General features: G+C 38.2%; 1 long non-coding RNA gene and 2 other non-coding genes across 3 annotated transcripts in view; all 3 read left to right on the plus strand.

Moving 5' to 3' along the window:
- Positions 1 to 14,911: 14,911 nt before the first annotated feature.
- Positions 14,912 to 21,217, plus strand: part of LOC136843864 (uncharacterized) — a 30,679-nt gene continuing 24,373 nt past the window's right edge. Inside the window, exon 1 of the long non-coding RNA XR_010854703.1 lies at positions 14,912 to 15,044. This is a non-coding gene — a long non-coding RNA (uncharacterized lncRNA). The remainder of the gene's footprint in view (positions 15,045 to 21,217) is intronic.
- Positions 19,431 to 19,533, plus strand: LOC136844538 (U6 spliceosomal RNA). Its single transcript, XR_010854922.1, has one exon. It is a non-coding gene; the product is annotated as a U6 spliceosomal RNA (small nuclear RNA).
- Positions 21,029 to 21,147, plus strand: LOC136844511 (5S ribosomal RNA). The gene has a single exon (XR_010854905.1). It is a non-coding gene; the product is annotated as a 5S ribosomal RNA (ribosomal RNA).

The following is a 21,217-nucleotide window of genomic DNA, read 5'->3' on the forward strand; positions in this document are numbered from 1 at the left end:
ATATATTTCCTGAACTATATATATATATCTTGATATTTATATATAAAAATATATATATTATATATATGTTATATATATATACATTATATATATATACTAAGGTCTTTAATTTTCACTGAACTTTTAATTTTCAGAACTTCATGATACCCCAAAACAGCAGTTTCTCTGTCTTCCTCATTTACTTCCTCCAAAAACTATTGAATTTTATATCATTTTTACCAACTTAAATCTTCCATTCTTCCCACTTGATCGTGTCATTCTGTTCATTTTTTCCACTTCTTCCCTTAAATTCCTTCTGACCAATCATGCAATGTGATGTCACGACTGTATCTTATTTAACCAATATATATATTCCATTTTATTTTCTCGTGACTTCAGATATCAAGATTAACCTTCAGACGTTGAGGCTAAGAAGTCTGTGGTTTCCTTGTGCTGGCTTGAGATGTTTTGACTCTGGATTTTATTAGTGCTTGTGTTTATATTCTCATCCTCTCTTTATTTCTGTGTTTTGTGTCATCCCCCCTTTAATGGAAACCCTAGTCTTGCTCTCATTAAACAAATATGAGGGAACAGTGCGGTGTAGCGCTTGGCTTGAGTTTGCTAGAGCCAGGGAACACTTTAGGCCTAACACACACACACACCATTCATCCTGTTGTAAATTGGAACCACTACCTACTGGGATATCTATATATATATATATATATATATATATATATATATATATATATATATATATATATATATGTATGTATATGTATGCAATATATATATATATATATATATATATATATATATATATATATATATATATATATATATATATATATATATATATATATAATCCACATATATTAAAAACCACAAATGTCGTTTAATATCCAGTTCACTATTCCTTGGCAATAACTTAACACAAGGGAAATTATAATAGTCAAGTGTCATGTCACCTGTGGGATTCGAACTGTCGCCTGCTTTGGGGAACAACGACGCACAGTGACTTTTGACCTTCGAGCTATGCGTCGTTATTCGTCAAACCAGGTTGCGGTTCGAATCCCACTTGTGGCGAAGAACTTATCAGCTATAAGTTATTTCCGAGGCTTAGTGAATTGGATTTTAAAAGACATTTGTGGCTTAATATTTGTGAATGTAAATAATGTCACGGTGTATGTGACAAAAATCATATATATATATATATATATATATATATATATATATATATATATATATATATATATATGCACATTTATATATATATGTATATATACAGTATATGTACACACACAATATATATATATATATATACATATATATGATTTATCAGGTGGTTCTTGAACTTGACAAGGTAGAGAGTGTCAACAACCCCAGTGATCGAACTTTTCAAGTAAAATCATATTTTAAGACAAAGCCCAGATATCAAGTCTTATTTCCCCTCTTAAATATTTAAATCCTTCGAACGAAATTTTGCATGAGAAAAATGTGAACCTACCGAGGATGTGAATATATGCTATGAATGTTAAAATCGTAATCCGATTTTATCTTGTCAGTCAGTTTTGTATGAATATATTCTTTGCGTCTTGTTGTGTCCCTACTCTGTTTAAATAGCACTGTACATACCTTCAGAATTCTCATACATTTCTAAAACTAAATTTATAAGAATATTATTTTTCTTATTACCCGGATGATGATTTTTTAGCCCTTCAAAATAAAATACTTAGACGTGGACAGTATAAATGGGACAAGCTTAGAAATATATCAAAATATAAGTTTATGATCATCGGCATTTATAACCCAGTAGACAGTTCCAGAGCCTAACAGTTAAGGAGAGGACAGCTCTCAACGAAAAGTGGCTCTGAACTTTCTATGAAGCGATTGATGACTGAATTTCGTAGGTGGGGTTCCCTGTAATGAATAAGTCATATAAAAGACAGATAAGTAGTAATGTCTTAACGATTCAGTATTGAAAAAAATGTTCATAAAAATGGAACTCACCGCCTCACATTTTCTGGAAGAAAACCCCACGGTCGCACCAAGAGGAAATAGTTAGAGAGGTTGGACAGCAATATTGAAGAGAGGAAGCTGGAATGGAGGGGAAAAATTAATAGGCTGAAAAGATAAGTGGGTGTAGCTAGGGGCCGAAGGGTCGCTGCAGATACCCTTTACTAATGCCTACAGTGCACCACATAAGGTGCACAGCCAGCACTAATCCGCAGGGGTCGCCAACCTGCGGCTTTTTCAAGACACTTGTGCGGCTCCAAACGCTGAACAAATACCTTTTTATCCATTTAAAATAAAAAATTATGTAACACTCTTAAGACAATATTTGATTAAATTTTATTCAGTTCTAAAAGCGTATTATATAGGCATCAATTTTATTGATTTTTTAATGAGATATAAATAGTTTCTAAACTGAAATGTTAAATATTTAAGAGAGAGAGAGAGAGAGACCATTCTTGTCATTGCGACTCTGACAGTACTACATTTTTATGATTCTCTAAATAAATGGAACTTCTGGCTTCAAAGGTTGTTGATCCTGCCTTACGGAGACACCTGGATCTCAGAGTAAGAACAGAAATTATTCGCAGCCAAAATGTAGAGATTTCCACAATGCACGGCAACCATTAAAATGCATTCCAAACGACCATAAGAATCCACAAAATATGTAAGAGTACGGGAGCAAATAATCAGTCATTGACTGCTATGGTAAATCCACAGTCCAGATCGGTTTACAAAATGATACTCTAAGATCCAGCGCCATCTGAATCTTTCGCAGCTTGCCTTCGGCACCTAGCTGCAACCCCTTTCGTACCTTTTACTGTACCTCCTTTCACATTTCTTTCTTCCGTCTTACTTTCCTCCCTATCCTAACAATTGATTCATATTGCAACTCCGAGGTTTTCCTCCTGTTACACCCTTCAAACATTTTACTGTCAATGTCCGTTTCAGCGCTGAATGACCTGAATTCTATGGTCAAACTCAAATTCAAATGATACTATAAGATGCAGCGCCACCTGAGAAGATCGTTAACGCTGGAGAAGTGGGTCGGCAGGAGTCGAATCTGAGACGCAGAGGAGGCCCCTAGGGACCACCCAAGTGCAGATTACAGCGCTCGTTATTGGCGAAATTCGACCTCGAAATTACACCTGCACCTCTGGCACCAACGGAGATGTGATGGCTGGTTCGAATCTCGACTTCCATCCGCGTGTTCTTTTTTTATTTATTTATTTATTTATTTATTTATTTATTTTTTTTTTTCCTCAGGATTTTTTCAAAGTGATTCGTCTGCAGGCAAGAAATGCCAGTGTTTTTGTGTCCAAGTGACATGGTACAGCTGCCTCGTTAGAAGTAAGTATTATTATTGTCTGCGTAAGCGCAAGATCTTCTCAAATGGGTATGACAGGAAGTTTCTACTTGCATGTTATCAAATGCCATCCTTGTGAGGTCATTCGCAAATTGCAAGACTTTACTGAAAGGCTACTAAGTGAAAGTCGGCAGAAGTCGAAGGGTGATGTGAATTTTTCCCGAGAGGTTAACATTAAAATTCACCGTGAAAAGAAAAAACTCATTTTTTATTTATGCATCGCTTGAAAATACTTATGCAGTGATATTCATACAGAATACTGTATTCAAGAATGAAACATTACTATTTGTATGTTTCCAAATTACGAACATATTCCAGAGATGTATCACTGTATAAGCATTCTCAAGCGATGCATAAATCAAAAATGCGATTTTTCTTTTCAAGGTGAATTTTAATGTTAACCTATTTATATATATATATATATATATATATATATATATATATATATATATATATATATATATATATATATATATATATATATATAAATTATATATATATATACACATATATATATACATCAATTCTGTAACATACATTTTGTAACATACATTTACGTAAACGAGGATCTAAATGAATATGTAAATGTAGCGTACAACAGCTCTTAAATTTACATTTACATACAAACATGAATAATGCAGAGGATTCATTTATTCACGGATATGAGAAATTAAGAGACGCACTCATGTTTTAATGGGAGAGACGATACAGTATAAATGAAACTACCGCATCGTTCAAATGAAAATATCCATATTATTTCTCTGTTTTTCGAAAAGGACGGTCTCATATTCGACCACTATTCTGACAGTTACACGAGCTGTTTGTTGGGTGAGTCGGTAGAGCTGCGGACTGTCACTCGATGGACCGGAGTTCAATTCCCCGGCCGGCTGATGAAGAGTTAGAGGAATTTATTTCTGGTGATAGAAATTCATTCCTCGCTATAATGTGGTTCGGATTCCACAATAAGCTGTAGGTCCCGTTGCTAAGTAACCAATTGGTTCTTGGCCACGTAAAATAAGTCTAATCCTTCGGGCCAGCCCTAGGAGAGCTGTTAGTCAGCTCAGTGGTCTGGTAAAACTAAGGTATACTTAACTTTTTTCCTGACATTTACAAACTGCCCCATGAGAAAGATTTAACTTTTTTTCATTTCAGAAGTCATATCGATTCGTTTCACGAAGAAACAAGTAAAAAATGCGCCGAAGTCTCTTCGGCGCAATCGAGTTTTCTGTACATCGTATAATCAAGGCCACCGAAAATAGATTTATCTTTCGGTGGTCTCGGTATAATGCTGTATGAGTCGCGGCCCATGACACTTTAACCACGGCCCGGTGGTGGCCTGGCCTATATCGTTGCCAGACGCACGATTATAGCTAAATTTAACCTTAAATAAAATAAAAACTACTAAGGCTAGAGGGCTGCAATTTGGTATGTTTGATGATTGGAGGGTGGATGATCCGCATAGCAATTTGCAGCCCTCTAGCCTCAGTAGTTTTTAAGATCTGAGGGCGGACAGAAAAAGTGCGGACAGTAAAAAGCGCTGACGGACAGACAAAGCCGGCACAGTAGTTTTCTTTTCAGAAAACTAAAACGATCATTCATCATATCAACTAACAAACTTTCAAAACGTAATTTAGAGAGAGAGAGAGAGAGATGGTGCAAGGAGGACAAACTGTGGAATTTATAAGCTCATTTGCATGTTGAAATTCTGACGCATCCTTCTCGATAGACCATAATTTCCTGAAGGGAGTTGGTAGACGTATGCATTGCGACGCCATGTTGAAACACCACCTAATTCTATTATATTTTCCTAATGGAGTAGACAGCAGCGGGGGATGAATTATCGTATTGTTCTGCGTTAATGGATCCTTTGATTATGTTCGTTATCGCCATCGTCTCCAACGCCTCGGTGAAGTTCCGCCGCTCGAGTCTTTGCTTTGTTCCTTCTTCGTTTTAACGTACTTTTTCTACTCATGTTTAACATTCACTAATTCGATATGAGCCACAGCGTTATAAAGAAGGATACGAATTTAACGCCGCTGATAAGCATTTATATCTGTAGAGCTCATATGCACCAAACTCGAGACGAAAAAAAGTCGTCTGCGCTAAGGTAACTTCATGTATGAAAGGCTTCGTAATTCATGTAACGTAGCTGAACTACAGACAAGAATTAATCAAGCTAAAATCTCTCAGTTAATAGGTTTCCTGATCCATACATTTATCAGTGTGAAATTTTGTCTGTTTTCTCCTTCAGGGAACAGAGGAACATTTGAATCATAAAGTATTCACTTACTGGGAAAGTTCAAAATTAAACGACAGGGTGTCAAGTACTTTCGTGTATTTTTAACACATCCTCGGGGCACAAACATGTGTTAGAAATACACGAACGTACTTGGGACTCTGTCGTTTCATTTTGAACTTTCCCAGTGGCTTCAGCTAATAAACAAAATTGTGATTTCTTGGTATTACAGGTGCATGGGAAATGACAGTTAAGACGATGATGGGAGAATTATTCATCACCTCCTCAGCGGTAGATTTAAAACTCCAACATTGGTTAGTAGCGTTTTGTTGTATACAGATTTATAACCTACAGATGCGATTGAACAAGGAGAAGCTACGGCTAAGGATAAAGAATCTGGAATCTGTAATTAGCAATCGTTCAATGAACCAGTAAAAAATGCGCCGAAGTTTCTTCGGCGCAATCGAGTTTTCTGTACAGCGTATAATCAAGGCCACCGAAAAAAGATCTATCTTTCGGGGGTCTCGGTATAATGCTGTATGAGCAGCGGCCCATCACACTTTAACCACGGCCCGGTGGTGGCCTATTCTATATCGTTGCCAGACGCACGATTATAGCTAACTTTAACCTTAAATAAAATAAAAACTTCTAAGGCTAGAGGGCTGCAATTTGGTATGTTTGATGATTGGAGGGTGGATGATCAACATACCAATTTGCAGCCCTCTAGCCTCAGCAGTTCTTAAGATCTGAGGGCGGACAGAAAAAGTGCGGACGGACAGACAAAGCCATCTCAGTAGTTTTCTTTTATAGAAAATTAAAATCAATGCAGGCAACCAAGTTACGCCTCTCCAGGTAAGAGCGTCACTGATCAAGGCCCCTTGTTCACATTTCGAGTGGATGCTAAATAGACCCTCCCCCCGGCAGTGCCGTCAGTGCACCTCACGCGATGCACTGTAGGCGTAACTTGAGTTTCTTCGCAGCGTCCCTTCGGAGCCTAGCTGCAACCTTTCTCATTCCTTTTACTGTACCTCCACCCATATTATCTTTCTTCCATCTTACTTTCCACCCTCTCCTAACAATTGATCCATAGTGCAACTGCGAGGTTTTCCTCCTGTTACACCTTCTAACCGCTCACTCACAATCTTCCTCTCAGCGCTGAATGACCTCAGTCCCAGTGCTTGACCTTTGGCCTAAACTCTATATTCAATTCCATACCATCCCATTCCATTGCATTCCACTCCATTCCTAAATAGACTCTCTTAGAAAACAATGTCAGTAACTGAACAGAGCGACTGTCGACAAGTAACCCAATTTAGCGATAGGCCTGCATTCATTAACCGTCCGTTCAATAGATGAAGAAAAATGAGGAACCACTTTCAGAGATCTGCACCATTCCGTATTCATTACGGAGCCTGATTGAGCCAATTAAGGATCGAGCCGAGTGATACTTCCCTGGCGATGTGTCCCAACTGTCCATATAACCCTTGCATTGCCGTTGACTATGTATGATAGGAATTATACGAGTATATGTATATGTATATGTATATATATATACATATATATACATATACTGTATATGTATGTATGTGTATACACATATATAATATATATGTATGGGTGTGTGTATTCATATATATATATATATATATATATATATATATATATATATATATATATATATATATATCCCAAGATTCCCCAATATGTTTCACGTCTAATTAAACAAAAAAAAGAAAATTAAACGTTGAGAGTGAAGTCCCAGAGAGTTTAATTCAATTTGAAGCAGGAGGAAAATGATTCACAAATGAAATAAGATATTAGGATTAGCTGAGTGGCCTTATAATATAATATAATATAATATAATATAATATAATATAATATAATATAATATAATATAATATAATATACCTATATTCCTTATCCTCTGTAGAAGGTGTTCACTTTCAGCTTCTCACCATTGCTATTGGGATGGGGTTGCTACCCCTATACCCGATTGCCCCTGATTGTGACCCACCCTAGCCAACTAACCACCATTGCATAATTTAGAGCAAGATATCAACAGTGGATTTTTTTTTAGAAAACAGCTGCAACATGTTCCATTCCATTGGGATTGAACGATGGTATCTTGCTGTGTGAGGCGAAGTTCGAAACGCTCAACCACTGAATTACGCACGCGCGCACGCGCATGCACATTTGTATATGTATATATTTATATACACAGATATATATATATTATATATATATATATATATATATATATATATATATATATATATATATATATATATATATATATATATATATATATATATATATATATATATATATATATATATATATATATATATATATATACTATATATATATATATATATATATATATATATATATATATATATATATATATATATATATATATATATATATATATATGTATATAAATATATATATATATTATTTATATATATATATATATATATATATATATATATATATATATATATATATATATATATATATATATATAATGTATATTCATATATGTATGTATATGTATATAAATGTGTCTATAAATGCATGTATATATATTTATATATCACTGAATGTAATGCATATTCATATACATACATATATATTGATATATTTTTATATATATATGATATATATCATTGTTATTATTGCATGAACCTGGTTGCCTTATATCGGTATTCATACGGTATTCAAATGAAACAAGCAATAAAGTACGTCAGGTAATAACTAGAAATGAGAATCACACTTAATGGATACTAAAGTGTTCTGGACAACAAATTAATGAATCTAGGAACGAAATAACATAATTTATTTTATTACATATGAGAAAATTCATTAAAGAAAAATAGATAGTTATAGATATTCTAAGTTTAAAGCCTATTATTGGAGGTACCGGTTAAAGCACTTAAGCAAGAAATTGATAAAAATTAATTAAATGTATAAAAAACCAAATTACGCTCATTGATTACTTTCTTAAGCCATTTTAAGGATTTCCTTCGTGAATCTGCAAGGTTAAGTTCTTATGAAAACGCATTAAACCACACGGTTTACGAAAGTATGAGTCTAGTTACAGCCCTAACAAATCATACACGGCGGAAATTATAGAGCTAAACACTGAAGCACTGAAAAATGCAGTCTTCAATTCTTTAAATAATTATATGGAGTTACCGGGATGGAGAATTGCAATTATTCATCTCTGCACTACCTTTCCTGGTCGCCATATTGAGTTGGTTGTACCCTTATAGAGTCTTTCAGTTGATAGAAATCTCAAGTACCGTAATTCCTGGAGGACGGTTGGAAATAATTGAATAATGAGCAAACAATTGTTATTTCGTCTGTACACCTAAACTAATCGGTAACGTTTGGAGAGAGTGTAACGTACAAATAAGTTAGCTGGTGTAGTATAAGCTAGACTTATGCTAGCGTTGGTCCTCACCCAATAGTGGTCTTAAACGTAGCAAGGTGTTGAAGAAATAAAGGGGACTGGTTTGGACTTGTAGATTCAGCAGCCAACTGAGACTCAACAAACAGGTAAGCTGAGTCTTAAATCTAATGTTACAAAGCTGAGCTGAGTCTTAAATCTAATATAACAACTGCTAAGCTGAGTCATAATTCTAATGTTTACAACTGCTGAGCTGAGTCTTGAGTCTAATGTTACAATAGCTAAGCTGGGTCTTAAGTCTAATGTTACAACAGCTAAGCTGAGTCTGAAGTCTAATTTTACAACAGCTAAGCTGAGTCTGAAGTCTAATGTTACAACAGCTAAGCTGAGTCTTAAGTCTATTGTTACAACAGGTAATATGAGTCTTAAATCTAATTACAAAGCTAAGCTGAGTCTTAAGTCTGTTGTTACAATAGCTAAGCTGAGTCTTTGGTCTAATGTTACAAAGCTAAGCTGAGTCTCTAGTCTAATGTTACAATAGCTAAGCTGAGTCTAAGTCTAATGTTACGATTGCCAAGCTGAGTCTGAAGTCTAACGTTACAATACCTAAGCTGAGTCTTAAGTCAAATATTACAACAACTAGGCTGAGTCTTAAGTCTAATGTTACCTAAGGTGCATTTCTATTTTGTTAAAGCTTAGCAAGTAAAGGTCATGGTCTTTTGGCTTACTCCTATGGAAAGTAGGAACTTCAATGATAAAAATTTTGGTGAAAAACCTAGCGGATTTCACTGGAATTTTGGTTTCGTGTTATCGGAGGTTTTTCATGGAGCAAACAGGTACGATTACGATTTGTTTCAAGAGTTCGCTTCTCATTTCGACTCATTAAATTAGGGATTAATAACTGGTATTACACTGTACTCTTTAAACATATCAACGGCTTTACATACAAACAAGCAGAATAATGATAATGATAATAAATGACTTTGCAGATTGTCTCAATAGTAATAATAATTATTATTATGAGTCGAACTCCGATACAAATTCTTTAGAAGGTAGTTGGTCCCTCAAGCTTGATAACTTTGTCTTCTTCTTTTTTCGACCTTATTAGTCCCACTGTATAGCAGGGTCGGCCGCTCAAGTCAACTTTCTCCATCTATTTCTATTCCTTGCATCTGCTCCCCACAGTCCCACCTACCCATATCCCTCCTCACCACATCCATCCATCTGATCTGTTGACGCCCCACAATCCTCCTCCCCATCACTGGCATGTTCTTAGCTCTCTTGATTGGTTCCACCTCCTCTCTTCTTATTACATGGCCATAGTATCTCAGACGAGCTTCCCTCTCTAGCCTTCTCCTTTACATTACATATACCACGCATTCTTCCTATATCTTGACTCTCCCTCCTTTCCAGTAGTGATATTCCAACAATCCATCTCACCATCCTCATCTCGGTTCTTTCCAAGAGACCCTCCTCTTTCCTCTTAAGTGCCCAGGCTTCTGCCCCATATGGGCCTGATAACTGTCTTACAAATCTTCATTATGAGCTTCAATGGCATTTTCTTGTCTAAAACAACCCCAGTTACTTCTCTCCATTTTCGCCCTGCTTCTTTCACTCTCTGTCTCACTGCTTTCTCAGTACCTCCCTCTTCTGTTATTATTGATCCCAAGTAGTTAAACTCATCGTTCTGCTTTAGCACTGTACCTTCTTCCACTTGAATGTTCACTTCTTCATGTCCTTCTCTTACTACTAGCCATTAGCTCTGTCTTTCCAATGTTCACTTTAAATCTTTTCCTTTCTGGGGCTCCTTTCTATGCTAAAAACCTTTCCTGCAGTTCTTCTGTCTGCTATAATGACTAAATCGTCAGCAAACAACGCATCTCACCTTTCAGTATACTCACATAAAAGGAATTCTGTATTTTCTTTAAATTCATTTACTCCCACACAAAACAAGGCAAGAATCGTATAAGCAAAAACATATAATCATATTTAAAGAGAAAACGAGGTACGCACATTACGTCGTATCCAGAATCAGATATAAATTTTTCCCATTAGGCACAAGGTAGCATAACCACAGGACAATAATAGTTTCTTTGACGGTCAGATCACCTTTCTTTCCAGTTATTATCTTCTTCCTTTTCCTCCTCCTCCTCCTCCTCCTCCTCCTCCTCCTCCTCCTCCTCCTCCTCCTCCATCTCTTATTTACGGAAATATCATTATGCTGTCAGGACCGATTTTTTTCCCGCATCAGCCGAGTACACAACTAGTTTCCAAAGATTATGTGATTTATTTTCTTTTTGTAATTCCTTTTTTTTTCTCTCTGTCGGTCGTCATTGTACTTTTAGTTATTCTTTTGTTATGCAAAGAGACATTGGCCTCCCATGTAACGTGTGATTTTTAAATGCATAAGTAAACTAATACACATCAACAAAAATAGAGATTTTTACCAATAAAAAACACCGAAAGAATAAGGTCATATATAGAATAATACGTCCAGTTTCTTCAGTAAACACAATATTGCTTTGCAATTTATGTTGGGTAAGGATATCCAGTAGCAGTTCGTAGATTTTATTTACATTTTTTTAGTTTTATGCTGCCTTACTCCTCTGTCCTGTCGATACTAATTGGATGTGCGCAGACTGTAGAGCGTGTTTAGAGAACGAGAGGCCAGGTATGACCCTCAGGTCTCGGCACAAACATCAGATACAACATCTTCAATAAATACAGCTTTTGAGAATTCTCTGTCTGTCTGAATGTATCTCAGAAACATTGCTAAAGGAACCTCCCCCGTAGGGGGGTAGTGCCGTCAGCACACCTCATGCGGTGTACCGTAGGCATTACTTAAGGTTCTTTGCAGCGTGCCTTCGGCCCCTAGCTGCAACCCCTTTCGTTTCTTTTACTGCACCTCCTTTCGAATTCTCTTTCTACCATCTTGCTTTCCACCCTCTCCTAACAATTGATTCATAGTGCAACTGCGAGGTTTTCCTCCTGTTACACCTTTCAAACTCTTTACTGTCAATTTCCGTTTTAGCACTGAATGACCTCATAGGTCCCAGTGCTTGGCCTTTGGCCTAAATTCTGTATTCAGTTCAACTCAATTAACGGAATCTCTGATTGCCTGATTCTCTTCCTCGTTACACCCGTAAGAAATCTCCACCATTTGGTGGGATTCTCTGTTTACTTGTCCCTTGGATTTCACACCAATAGTTGATCTGATTCTTCCGTCTTCTGCTTTCTCTGAAACTCTAGCTTTTTATTTATTTAATTTATCTGTCTTTCTTTAATTCTAAGATAAAGTCTTATGTATCTTAATGTTTGCCTGAATTTCCCTATCAAATTAATCTGTCATTGCATTGCAATATAATATTGCTTCCAATCATCAATATATACTGTATATATATATATATATATATATATATATATATATATATATATATATATATATATATATATATATATATATATATATATATATGAGTGTGTGTGTGTGTATGTATGTATGTACATACACATATATATATATATATATATATATATATATATATATATATATATATATATATATATATATATATATATATATATATATATATATATTATAGATATAAGAGTGTACATATATGTATGTATGTATATATACATACTATACAACTATTCACCAGTTATAAGAACAAATACAGAAGCGTGTTCAATGTAAGCCTAGAAGGCTAAGTTCTTCATAGCTGCTGCTGCTATTTTCTTCATCAGCATCAGGGGATGATACTGGTACCCAATGTATAACCTTTGGCTGAATCGTTAAAGATTACGCTGTTTACTTGAGGCCTTAGTACTAACAGAGTCAATATTTACGAGATTATTAGCTCTCTCTCTCTCTCTCTCTCTCTCTCTCTCTCTCTCTCTCTCTCTCTCTCTCTGTGATGCTTCGTTGCCACCTTCCGCCTTTTTCCATAGTACATGTTAATTACACTAAATGTTAATTACACTAAAATCTAACCTAAAAGACTGACTCTATTTCTTTTTCATTTAGCTTCGTATATGCTTCCCCGTAGGGGGAATGTGCCGTCAGTGTACCTCATGCGGTACACTGTAGGCATTACTTAAGGTTCTTTGCAGCGTGCCTTCGGCCCCTAGCTGCAATCCCTTTCGTTCCTTTAATGTACCTCCTTTCATATTCTCTTTCTTCCATCTTACTTTCCACCCTCTCCTAACAATTGACTCATAGTACAACTGCTTTGAGGTTTTCCTCTTGTTAAACCTTTCAAACCTCATAGGTCCCAGTGCTTGGCCTTTGGCCTAAATTCCAAATTCAATTCAATTCGTATATGCTTGTTAGTTCAAATTAATGCAAGCGGACTTTCACAAAAGAATTAAATAATTTATGCGCCCTTGTTAATATTCGAAATGTGCACTGTGGCATACTACTATTTTTTTTTCCAGTAGTCGTTTTTTAATTCGTCCATTGGCCTCTTGGCCGCGGTAGAGATGCCAAAAGTTGGGTGCTAGTACTGAACGTGGCGGCAGCTCCTTGGGACGCCGTGTTTAGTACTAGCCCTCTGGGATCAAAGTGTTATATACACCTATTTTTATATTGTGTGATCGACAAATTATATTAATAAACGATAACTTCGTGCGGCCGGCTACTTTACATTTACCATACGGCGTTTAGTACTAACACCTCAGAGTAGGTGACTTATAAGCCAAAGTAGCACCAAAAAAAAGTTGTTCATATTTACAACCACACTGTCTTAATGGATTCCACCTTAAACAGGTATTTATTTTCGTTCCTCAGGGTGCTATAAGTCCATTCGACATATCATTGCGTTCATTATTATCCATACCGTCAGTATGTCAACTCAAACAACGCTAATTGACAGATGTTAACTGCTAATTATCCACTGAGTTTGGTAACTAGACCTTGCTCGGTAAAACTCAGTAGCTTACGTGTTGTGTAAGCATGACATAATACCGGCAATACAATTCATTGTATTTGAACAGAATTACTGATGAAAACTCTGTTTTGAGAATAAAACGCAAGTTACACGCAATAGCTTCCCTAGAAAAAGGCTAATCATGCATCCACTGAAGTAACTCAGCTTTAATCTGCTATCAGAGGAGAAGTGTACAGGATATCTTTAACTGACTTCCCTTCTTGGGGTAAAAAGGTACTTTTACCGCGGGTCTTCAAGCACCAAGGTTCTAAAAAATGCAAGAAAATGTGCCTCTGGTTCGAAGTTTGTTGATTTATACCCAGGACGTGTTAACGTTATGTAAGTGTATCGACAGGAGCTCAAAGATGGCATTAAAAGAACTCTCCTTTCACGGCAGTGATTTTCCTTTTCCCTGTAAGATAGATCTTATTATTCATTATCTACCTATGACGCCGTTCCTGTTAACGCAGGTATGGCATTTGCTATTGAACTTCAATAGCATCTACTTGTATAAAAAAAAAATGCTATTACTACGGTTGCTCTTACTTATAGTTTTTCTTAGAGCATGAAGTTTATCTTAATAGATCTGATTGACAATAGTCGATTTGTTTGTTTATTATTATTATTATTATTATTATTATTATTATTATTATTATTATTATTATTATTATTATTATTATTACGTTACGTTCAAATACCGCTGAAAATTACTACCGTGCTTTCTATATGAGAGAGAGAGAGAGAGAGAGAGAGAGAGAGAGAGAGAGAGAGAGAGAGAGAGAGAGAGAGTTGAAGCAAAAAAGATCGTGGATTTTATGTCTTTACGACTCAGCCATTGCCGAAACGTAATTTGCATAAGTTTGCAGTTACCAAACCCCTTTTAACTAAAGGATTAAATTATTTGCTGTAGGCTATGCTTCTAAATTATACATGAGAAGAAACATGAAAATACAAGAGACTGATACATTATTGTGTAGTTCCTTCACTGCGCACGCACGCTCATTTGCCCACACACTTGCGCATGCGCATTAAGTGAAACTTGTTACTGTCAATGGTGATTCGTGTTCGCCGGCGTCCATAGTCCTTGTTGAATAACTGGAACTTTATTTGACGGTAAGATGACATGAATGATGAGTTTATTATGTCAATATACTCAGGATTAGTTAACGGAACGGATGCTAGGCGTAACGTAGATGTGTAGTATAAATAGCATTGCAATAAAGTCTAAGGTAGGCCCACTATTAAGAAGGTAGTCTTCATTTTTAGTTTCTAGCCTTTGTTAATGGTAGCCTATGTTAAATGATGTTGAGGCAGGCTAATATAGACACGCCCTATTAGGACATAATAGGTACATCAGGTTTAGGACAAAACAATATTACAGGAGCCTTCTGGGGAGGCTTGCTACATAATTGCTGGATACCCTAAGCTGGCCCCAATGGTAAGTTTTATACTGAAATCCCAGCAACCTTTTTAGGACCTTTTCACGTTAAAAATGTGATTTTCATATAGTGTTCAGCACGTTACTGATGTTGGCTAGGGTGGCAAAATATTCTAGTAATAGATACTGGAACCCTCCCCTTCCCCAAAAAAATCCTTCAGCTATGTGGGACCACAGTAGTAAAGCCGGATTTTTGGGGTGGGAAAAACAATATCAGTCAAATAACTGACATGGGGCTTTGCTCTCTCATGAACCCCCACACCCCACCTAACTAGGGCACTATAAATAACATGAGCTGGGTGCGGCCCAACTTAGCAACACCTAACCTAGGGCACCAGGTCCTTGCCTGGCCAATGTGGCAAAGAACATCTCTGCCCCTTAACTAAATTTGGGCACTGTAGGCTTAAGTTAAAATAATTAGTTTGCAACATAACCACACCTAACCTAACATAGGCTGCTGAGCCCTTGCCTGGCTGTGGAGTTTCCCTCCCCTGTAAATCCCACCCCACCCCTCACTGACGTAACCTAGGTCACCAGGTCCATAGCTGAGTGCATAATTCCACTTTAAAAACATTTGGTAAGCCTTACTTTAATTACAATTACAACTTTCAGAAGCATCATGGGGTGTTAGAATACTAAAACGTTTGGTAAGCCTTACTTTAATCACAAATACAGTTTTCAGAAGCATCATGGGGATGTTATAATGCATCCTTGTATTTCACCCTTTTGTATTTTCCCCTCTGAAAAACTAGTTTCCCATTGTGGTTTCCCATAGTAGGCTAATTTTAGGCCTAAAACTAGGTCTATTCATTTGCTTATTTTGGTGTGAAGTAAAACTTTACCAAAACTTCAATAAACCGTATCTTAGAAGCAGAATTTGCAGGTGTCATGGGGTATGGTAGAATATATATCCTTGTTGTTTCACATTTAGTTTGCCCCCCACCCTAAAACTGCTGACTGCAGGGCAGTGCTGTAGGATATCCAAAGCTCTGGCTTTGTTAGCAGAGTTGAGGGCAATATTGAAAAAGAATGTGCTGAAAGTTGTAGACAACCTGTCTCCATCCGTTTAAAATTGACTTTCTTGGATTAAAGTCAACTGGGAGCTGGTTAATCAGCAATAGGAGACAGTTGGGCAAGATGTAACACTTGATGTCGGTTGGCACTGGTTCTGGTTCATGATGAGACTCACATTCACCCACCCTCTTGAAGAACTGATCTAGTGATGCTTGAGTAGTGGCTCCTTAGCACTTCCAGCACCATCAACCCATGTACTTCCTCTGTACACCTGACATCATGCAGCCATGGAGTTGATTTGAATGGTTGAGTGCTGCACCAAAAAGTAGCTACACTGAATAGTGAAAACACTTGTTCTGTAAATGTTCAAAAGTTGAAGGGTCACGTGTAGAGGACTTAGTGCTGCCAAGCACAAGGAGAAAGTGACCAAGAACACAGTGTCTTTCTGCTTAGTGAATTTATCATCTAGATATATGGCTCACGAAGACAGGGTTGTTGGGGTATTCTTAAACATAAGGAGAAACTTTATGGCTCACTAGTAATAAGGGCAGGTGTATTGCAGTGCCCGACTACCTTCACCTCATTTTTACATAAGGATGTTGCCCACAAGTCCACAAGTCCTTGGACATTTTTTCTTAGGCTCTATGTTCACTGCTCAGCAAGCTATGAGGTCTCCAAGCTACTCTTAGATAAAAAAAGTACCTCGGCTAAGTGACTTGGATTGCATAAGGCTGCAGGTTGATTAGGTGAGTGACTGGCCAAGCACATGTACTTGTGACGTGGACCTCTTGAGCTTTTAACAGCAGAGGTGTTGTGTATTTATTCAAATAGAGATGTGAGCTTTTAATGTCAGATATTGTAACATGTTTCTGATACAGTATACTGTACTACTTTTAAATTTTTCATTAAAGTTTAGCCCATTAAGATAGCCGAAGATTTCTTTTTCTCTCGGCAGGACACAGAGTTCAGTCGGGGTCTTTCATTTACTTGGGGTTGATTGAAGCCTCATTTTCCAGGCTTTAACTAAAGTATGTATATCAAAATTAAATATTAGTTTTTTGTAATATGGACTCAGTCTTTCAAAAGTGATGAATGCAGACTAACAGAAGAAGCCTTGATTTAAAAGTGTAGAAAGCATGGGCATTGTTATTTTTGCTCAGTTTGATATCAAGATTAGGATACTCTTAAAAACCTAACCCAACTGGTTTGGTTTACTGGTGAATGAGGTAAGGTGCTGCATATTTAGTGAAAGAATTTAAGTTTTGGAGTGTACTTCCTTGATTGATAGAAAACTGGAAGTGATTAAAATTATATTTGTTCATGAGACTTACCTGCCAGATATATATATAGCTGTATTCTCCGAAGGTCCGACAGAATTTCAAATTTCGCGCACACGCAGTGGCCGGTCAGGTGGTTAGTACCCATTCCCGCCGCTGGGAGGCAGGTATCAGGAACCATTCCCATTTTCTATTCAGATTTTCTCTGTCGCCGGACTGTCAACACCTGTTGTCAGTTCCTCCGCCTTTGATTTCGAAATTTGTTGTCACTTAAGTATTTTGGTTGTTTTTTGGTATTCGACTGGATCTGTGACTTGGCATACGCTCTTTGTGGACCGTTTTTGATTTTGCTTTTGACTTTTCTTATAATTAAGATGTCTTACCTCTAGCTATCGAGTCTGTAGCTTGGGTGAATGTAAGGTGAGGCTATCGAAGACTTTGATAGTTCCTCACTCTTTATGTATGATATGTAAGGGTGTTCAATGCTCTATGATAATCGGTAATGAATGTGTGGGATTGTCTGAGGGTGAGTGGAAGAAATATGAAGCCTATATGCTTAAATTGGAGCGTGATAGGCTGAGGAAATCTTCCTCCTAGAGTGCATCCTTAGTTGGACAGTCAGGGTTTTCTCCTACTAGTAACCCTGTAGTAAATTTATTACTAACCCTGTAGTTTGTTGCTGCAGAAGGTAATTCCCTGGCTCTGTGGAGTCAATGCGTGCTCTTGAAACTAAAGTGAATGCAATTCAAACGCATAGTGTTAGTGCTAGTGCCCCTAGTGTTGTGGAGGGGGCGTCAGATCGGCCCTATAATGCCTCTAGGCCTGGACCTCTGTCGAACTCCCAGGACCAGGGAGGGGGCATGTCGAAAGCCGCATGAGGGTTACGGGGGCTTCCCACCGATCTGGCGTCCCTTCGGCAGGTCCTGATGACGCTACCCAGGCTGCCAGGGATCGTGCTCAGGCACGCATCCTGAAGGATTGCTTCTCGTCCTCCGACACGTCCTCCCCGCCTCGGGGTTGGAGCTCTCGGTTGGACTCTCGCCCTCTTAAGAGAAGCTTAGGAGAGGACGCTTCACGTCCTCTTCCTCTAGACGTTTGTACTCTTCCCCGAAAGTTGCGTGGATATTCCTCTGCAGAAGAGAATAAAGTGTTTTTCGAATGATCACTCTACTCGACCCCCCTGTCGCGCTAAGGCAAGGGCTAGAGCTTCTTCCCCTGTGGAAGGAAGTATACGTCTCTCGCCCCTTTCCTTCTCTCAGGTTCAGCCCTTCTCCCGAGAGAGTGGCTTCTCCAACGCGTAAGATTTTGTTGGGTTTGCAACAACAGCTGGATGCTCTCATGAACCTTTCAAGATTCGAATCTGCCTGTTAAGAGGTACAGACTTTCACCTTCGTCTCCCTTCGCTTCGGGAACGATACAGAGCGTCTGTCTTCTAGAGAGAGTGTTTAGTGGCTTCCTATTCGTCTTCCCCGAGTTGAGGTGTTGGCCTTTTCTCTTGTCTCGCGCCAGGAGCGCGTCTTGCTCTTCGTGCGCTTCTCACGCTTCACGCGCCTCACCTTGACGCTCGGCGCGCGCTTAGCCATGACGCGCGCCGCGCCACGCTGTGACTCTCTTCTAGTACTTGCCACGGAGCCTCTCGCGCGTCACGCCATGACGCTCCGCGCTCGCTTCGCCGTATAGCTTCAAGTCTTGTGTTGACACCGCTCCAGTTGTTCATCATGTCGCACAACTACCCGCTTCAACATTTGATGTCCTTCTTAAATTTAGCCAGTACTTGCTTCGGCAGTACATATACTAATTGGAACGATACAGAGAAGATTAGCATGGCTCTGCGCAAGGATGACACGCTAATCGTGAAAAGTTCCACATTTTTTATGTTTACTATACGTACTCTAGTTGACGACTTCTTCGTTCGCGGGAGTTCCCGCCACGTATCGGTTCAACCGAATCGGAACTACTTTCACCACTCACTCAAGACCCACCAGCTGCGGAAGAACATCCTCTTTCGTCACAGCCTTTGTATGAAGAGAAACTTCTTTCGTCTTCTTCTTCCTCTGATTATCAGACTCTGGCTTTTTCTTAGGGATCTGTTTCCTGAGACTTTTCAACCGTCGGCTCCTCTCTCTCCACCCTCGCAGTTGTCTTTGTCTTAAGGGGAGCGTTTGACGAAAAAATCGGAAATATTTTTTTCTGGGATATTTTATATATGGCATCATACATATCCTGACTATCTTCTCAGAAAGTTTTATTTAAAAGTTCGCCACAGTTAGAAGTTATAAACAAAACAGTAACCTATCATAGTCAAATTACATTTTTCATATAATGTAATGATATTGTCAGTATATCGGTGGTAATTTCCTTTTAGCTATGAAATAATATCTAATGCGATCTATGGCAACCCTGTGGACATAGTACGCATCAGCTGGGACAGGAATGCCGCAGGGCAGTCAGTGGCAGTCAGTCAGTAGCAGCTCAGAGCTTGACTAAGTAAAACGTCACTGGCCAACCTCAGCCGTGTTTTGACACTTTCATTTAGCTTCATTTAGTGAAGTTATATTACTTTGCAGGTCTATTTTTTGGCTTTTCATTATGTCATAAAAACATCAAACTGTGTAACGGCAAGCAAATAAATACACAGAGAAGCAAAAATATCGTTTTTCTCAAAACTAAAGTTATCGACATTCAAACTGCATCTCCTTCATAACGCTTGCACCGATCTCAGATACAAAAAGTAAACGAAAGCTAAATGTTTGCATAACAAAGGGGCTTCCATGGGAAGCAACACGAGACCCGCACCACGAGAAAGAGTTTTTTCCCGAAGGAATGTCACTTCCAAGAGAGGTAGCAAGTGACTCCCTTCATCTCCAGACTCCTTTGCAACCAGGCTTCATTTTTGCACAAGCCTGGAAAGAGTGAGGGGCAGACGTTTGGTCCCTCCTACTGTTAGAGAGAGGTTACTTGATTCCCTTCCTGTCTCCTCTTTTGTTTTTTGTTTCCCAACTGCCTTCCTGTCAAACAGAAAATTGTTTGACCTGCTCGAACAGATGTTCGAGCGGAGAGCAGTGGAACAGATCTTGGACTCGGTGTTCCCGGGATTTTACTACAGATTGTTTCTAGTCCCGAAACTTTCAGTAGGCTGGAGACCCGTCTTGGACGTCAACAGGTCGAACAACTTGGTCCGAAGGAAAAGTTCAAGATGGAGACCTCGCAGTCAATACTAGGAGCCCTTCATCCCGGGGATTGGATGGTATCTTTGGATCTCCAAGATACTTATCTTCACGCCCCAATTCATCCACGTTCGGTGAAGTATCTCAGGTTGTCTTGGGGGACTAGACGTACCAGTTCAGGGCTCTCTGCTTTGGACTCTGCACAACGGCCATACCACGTTGAAAACACCGCTTCTCGTCCGATCAGCGAAGTTAAGCAACGTTGGGTCTGGTCAGTACTTGGATGGTTGACCGCCTGGGAACACCAGATGCTGTTGGCGTCACATTTTGCTCCGAGGGTGTTTACATGCTCATGAAAAACGTTGCGATGCAGTTGCATCTGTCGCACGT

This window comes from Macrobrachium rosenbergii, chromosome 12 (assembly GCF_040412425.1).
Source record: "Macrobrachium rosenbergii isolate ZJJX-2024 chromosome 12, ASM4041242v1, whole genome shotgun sequence".
In the NCBI taxonomy this organism is placed as follows: domain Eukaryota; kingdom Metazoa; phylum Arthropoda; class Malacostraca; order Decapoda; family Palaemonidae; genus Macrobrachium; species Macrobrachium rosenbergii.